At 37.4% G+C, this 5,696-nt stretch overlaps 1 pseudogene; it reads left to right on the top strand.

Annotated features, from left to right (window-relative positions):
* Window positions 1-718: 718 nt before the first annotated feature.
* Window positions 719-837, top strand: LOC112474676 (annotated as a pseudogene).
* The last annotated feature ends 4,859 nt before the right edge of the window (window positions 838-5,696 follow it).

Raw genomic sequence — 5,696 nt, 5'->3', positions numbered from 1 at the left:
GCATTACCCTGTGAAGTTAAGATGAGACAAATGACCTTGAATGCTTTCAAACGTTATACACATTGATCAGTGTGGCTATAAAAAGAAACATAATTTTCCTGGGATGTAGAAAAAATTTTTCATAATTTTAAATTTGAGAGGAGAAGGTTGGTAAGAGGAACCCTGTGAAGAAGGTAATCTATGCATGAGAGGGAAGAGAACTGGGGTTCATGGAGGAAAGTAGTCTTTCCCAGGCTGCTTATTATTATTATTATTATCATTATTATTATCATATTATTTGGTAAGAACACAACATAAGACCTACCTTCTTAACAAATTTTTAAGCATATAATTTTGAATATGCGTGTGGGAAACCTATAGGTTTGTGTGCAATGCCAGATTTAATGGCCTTCCTGTTGTTTCCAAGTGTGAAATTAAGGCTTCACCAGAACTAAGCAGTCATAAAGTGAAAACATATAAGTGAAAACTTACAGAGTCACACTGAATATAGAAATATAGCTTTTCTTTGCTCAGCGTATTGTTTAACATTAGGGTGCCAGATTTTGGAAAGTAAATCTGGAAGGATTCTGTGATCACTAAGGTGCCCTTACTATAGAAACTACTTCATCCTCATAAACATGTGTGAGAGCCATACACAGAGATGTGCTTCTAAGAGCCAACGTTGCTCTGGATACGATCGTCATATTTCATGTTAGAACACTTACATTAATATGTTTCAGTCTATGGCCATGCTACCCTGAACAAGCCCGATCCTGTCTGATCTTGGAAGCTAAGCAAGGTTGGGCCTGGTTAGTACTTGGATGGGAGACCACCTAGGAAGACCAGGTGCTGTAGGCACACACACAAAAAAAATTAAAAATAAGGCAGTATAAGTTGACAAGGTCCTTACAATCTGTGAGGTCAAAAAAAAAAAAAGAAATCTTTGAGTAGCTTACAGTTTATTTTAATAATGAATCACCTCTTTATGCTATCTTTCAACACAAGATTTTTTGTTCCAGAAAACTTTTCATACCCACTCAGCATTAAAACTCATAAAAAATAAACAAACAGAAAAAACAACAACAACAAAAAAAACAGTTCTTTCCCCCACCAGGAAATAATGACTGCTCTCTGAAAGAAAGTCAGCTGTCTTCTCTTTGATTCTTCTCAAAGAGCTTCAACAGGGAATCCTACCCAATGTCAAGGATTAAGTAACACAAGATGTGTATATATGATTTATAACCATCATAACCACCTTAGGTAGAAGATACTATCATCATTCTAAGGTCACAACTTCAATGAAGCCAAAACTTTTAGTTATATCTCATTATTCAAACAACTGAATGCTATAGGAACTGGTATCTTCAGCAACAAAGCTCAAATCCCTTCTTCAAAAGAAAAGGGCTTCCCCAATAGGTAAGCAGCAAATAATTCAAAATATCACAGCCCAAGCTCTTTGGGGTTTACTGTATTTAATATGTTGTTCTGCTCTATTTTCATTCACTGATGTATAGAGACACTGTTTGTCCCAAGACACAGCTCGACCCAAGATATGGAAGAAGTTTGCACTTCTAGTTCTTCTTGCCCTGAAACAGAAAGTCTTCCTCTCCTGTTCTCCACCCTCACCTCATTTTCTCCTGTATGGACTTTGTGTCCTGGTCTCACTCAAGGGTTTGAGATGATGTCTTCCTTATCTTACCTTTTCTAAAATGTTATCTTTTTTTTTTTCTTTTCATAGGTAATGATAAGAAAAAAATAGCATTTACGAAGTACTTATTATAGGCTGGTCCTATTTTAAGTTCTCTACATATATTAATATGGTAAATCCTCAATAACTCTATAAGGAAGTGGCCTCATTTTATGAAATGGGGAAGTTTCAAGAACAGAGATGGATGTCACACAGCATGCCCAATGTCAGTTAACAGGGGAAGATTCAAAGCCTAGCAGTTTAAGTCCAGGGTTCCCATTCTTAACCCCAACTCTCTGCGGCACTGCTGTACCCACCTCACTACTTTCTCCCTCAGATCTCCCATCTCTTCTACTCCCAATCTTTCACATTCCTTTTATTTCTGAGGAATATACTTCTTAGCTTCCTGAGCAGGTTTTAAACAGGAATTAAAATATCTTGTCATCTTAAGCATAATTTGACATTTTTGGAGAATGAAAGGTAGAAGTGTGATTGCAAGAGCTAACATTTATATCCCTCATCTTGAATCTGGGGGTCTTTATTGGAGAGAGTCCTTACAGCAGCATGGTCAGTTCTTTGCTCCTCTCTCACACTCCAACATCTTGTAGTAGTATATGGGAGGGTTATCTGGTTTCTGGGATCTTCTCTCTTCCTTTCTGAGGCCTCATTCTGCCATATTGAAGCTGGGAGAAGGAAGAGGTAAGCAGCAAGCATCTTCTGTCATTAGGCAGCTGGCAGGGGTACAAAATATTCCCTGGCCACCCTCGGCTTTGTCTGGTTCTCTTTGCTGTTGCTACAGAGTTTTGAGAGATCATATATGTGCGATTCAGCTTCATCCCAGCACTTTTCGTCATTAAGAAGCCCTTTTGAGTGGGGCAGTATGATCCTACAAGAAGAGTCAACAAAGTAATGTTGACTCTAGTCCTGCAACAAGTACAAGCCTCCAGCTCCCTATCTGGTGGGGCCTCGACCTTGCTTGGTCCCTTGGAAAATCCTTATGGAAAGTGGAAAATGCCTTCACTTGTTCACTATAAATGTGGCTTTTTGACACTGTGCTTGCACAAAATAGAACACATCTGTATTTTATTTGAAACTATAATATGTTTAACTACTAAATTCAATTGTATTAATTCTTAAAGCTGTAAAAGCTGTTTGTGTTCGATGAATGTTAAATATAGCAGAAAATATATTACTATTCAGAGGGAAATAGTGTTTCATTAAGGCTTGCTACAAGTTTGTTCATTGTAACATACACAATGAAAAGTAATCAGTAGTATGTTGCATTGGCCTTGTGTGACTGAAGTTGAAATCTCATTACTTGCAGACCTACATTTGATTAACCAACCTTTCATTATGAGAGTGAAAGAAATAAGACGTAAAGATGCTTTACCTGCTAGTATATATCAACAGTATTGCCTATGGGTAAACATGCTTGGATGTCTCTAAAATGCCTTCTATATCAAGTCGAGATTTATAAGCTTGTCTTTTGAAGAAAATTCTGCTTTGCCAAGCTCATTTTGCCACTTGGATTTGGTGACATGCCCTCGTGTGATTTCAGCTTTTCTCTGTCACAACCCCACTGCATGTTCAGCTCACACTAGTCTGGCAGGCTCCTTCCTTGGCATGTGATTGATAACGTTCTCTCTTCCCTCTCTCTTCTTTCTTCCCACCTTCTAGCTGTACTTCTCTTGCCCTCCTGTAGATCCAAGAACACAAATGAAATCTCGATTCAAGGCCATTAGGAATCTGCAACATTTTACAACAAAACACATGTCCTTGTTGGAAGTGATCGGAAGTAAATAATCTGCAAGAGGATACAAGCTATTGAAAGAAATGCAATATAATTCCTAAATGAAGTCAGATACACACGGATAAGATTCAAATGAACACTCCGTTTACCCAATGTGAAGAAATGGAGTTAATCTGAGTGGATACTGTGTTCTGGACTAAAATATAAGGTGCTGTGGAGATTACACACAAATGAACTTGCAAAGAGAAATTGTTTTGTTTTGTATTCTGCCCAGGATTTTGCCAACAATTCCAAGAAACAACAGGATTGAACTAAAATCATGGTATGTCAGAACTTAAAGCATTTGTGTCCATTATCTGGTCCTATTTCTCCTCTTTCATAGGGGAAGACTAATAATGCAGAGTTGTTGAGGGTCGTCTGGCCAATTTGTGTTAGATAATTCAGAGCTATGCTGTCCTCCCTACACTTAATCTCACTTCTCTAACTGGGTTTTGTAACATACCATGCCAATGGGTAATGTTCAATTCTCCAAGTTTCCAGAGGCCTTTCTTACTGCCTATTCCATCTTTTGAAAAATAGCAGGAAGGAAAGCCATGACCCATAACTCTTATTAGATGTTTTGTTTTGTTTTGTTTTGTTTTGTTTTGTTTTGTTTTCCCAAATGCCATGAGGTTTATTCATAGTAGTTGGAAGCCTGCTAGTGTAGAAAACATATACCAGGTTATGTCTGTTTTCCAGATTCTGTGTAAAATCAGCTACCATTTAAAAGACATTTCCTTCACTATGCATTCCTCCTTATCAATCCCCAGGTCTCTGACTCAAAATATATTTTTTTCTAATGCCTGTCTTAAAGACCCTGCACTACTTACAACTTCCTATCATACCTTTCAAACTCCTTCCTTCTTCAGACACAGCCTTCCCTAGATATGACCTTGCAGTATAACTGCATTGTTCAATTAATAATGTTTTTGACCACTTACTGTCTATTCATCTCTCTGCCAAGTGCTGTAGAAGGATCTGAAGAACAGGGAAGGCATTCACAAAGTTTTCTATTTATTATAGGTGGGTAAAATAAAAACTTATGAACTAATTAGAGAACCATTAAGAACTGAACAATGAGAATAAATACAGTAGAATAAGACTGAAGAATCAAAAAAAGCATAAGTTTATTTGGATTCTTTTGAGAAAATTCACAGTGGAGGTAAGACATGGATTGGGGTCTAAATGAATGGATGGAATTTGGTGAGTGAGAAAAAAAAGAATGGGCATTGCAGAGCGGGAGGCCAGCACGGACAAAGACACAGATGTAGGACAATCATTGAGTCCAATGAGAGTCTGCCGTGCTTATTAGTGAATAGAGAAGTAAGTGCAGATAAAAGTGGAGTGCACTGGGCCATTAAGGGTTTATGGGCAAAGCAGTGGCATTTGGACTTGGCACAATAATGACATAATAAATATAAAAATAGTGTTCAAAGTGTAATCTGCTAACCACACACCTATTAATTTGTGCTACGCTTCTTAAAATGGTATATTTCAGGATACAGGATGCAATCAGAATACAGAACATTTTTATCAGCCCAAACCCTAATGCTACCATTTATGGTCACATCTCCCCCACTCCTATACATGTGTTAAAATCCATAAAACTGTACATCAAAAAGCCCACTTGACTCAATGTTACATTAAAACACACACACAGAAAAAATGAATGCAAGATCATCCTTGCCCACAAAAATATATGACATACTTCTGGGCTCCACAGCATATGTACTAAAATGAAAACCCTTGATGCACTGAGTCCAGGTATCTACTTTAAAAAATATATATATTCTTGCAGTGATACTAGGAGATCTAACCTACATAAACACCTTCTACCTTCCCTTCCCTCCCTCCTCTAAGTATATCCTATTTTCAGTTTTGTTTTTTTGTTTGTTTTTGTTTTCTGGTCAATTCCTCAACTTCAAGCAACATACTTATACTATCGTTTCTTACAGTAGATGTAAACAAAAAAAGACAATCTCTGCCCTGAGGGAGCTATGAAAATTATACAAAAATCAAATGAAGATTTTAATGGCAGGCAGTGATAAATGCAATAAAGGAGAAAGATAAAGGTAGGTAGGGTAAGAGAGGATAATAGGGATGTTATTCCAGATAGAGTGATTAGAGACGGTTTCTCTTAGGAGGAGACACTTAAGCAGAGTCTTGAAGAAAGTGAGTTTTAACAATGTTGGTATCTGGAATAAATAAAAAGCAAGCGTGAAGATACTAAGAGGTGCTTGT

This window comes from Pteropus alecto, unplaced genomic scaffold, assembly GCF_000325575.1.
Source record: "Pteropus alecto unplaced genomic scaffold, ASM32557v1 scaffold7, whole genome shotgun sequence".
Taxonomy (NCBI): Eukaryota; Metazoa; Chordata; class Mammalia; order Chiroptera; family Pteropodidae; genus Pteropus; species Pteropus alecto.
This window is presented reverse-complemented; position numbering and strand designations above follow the sequence as displayed.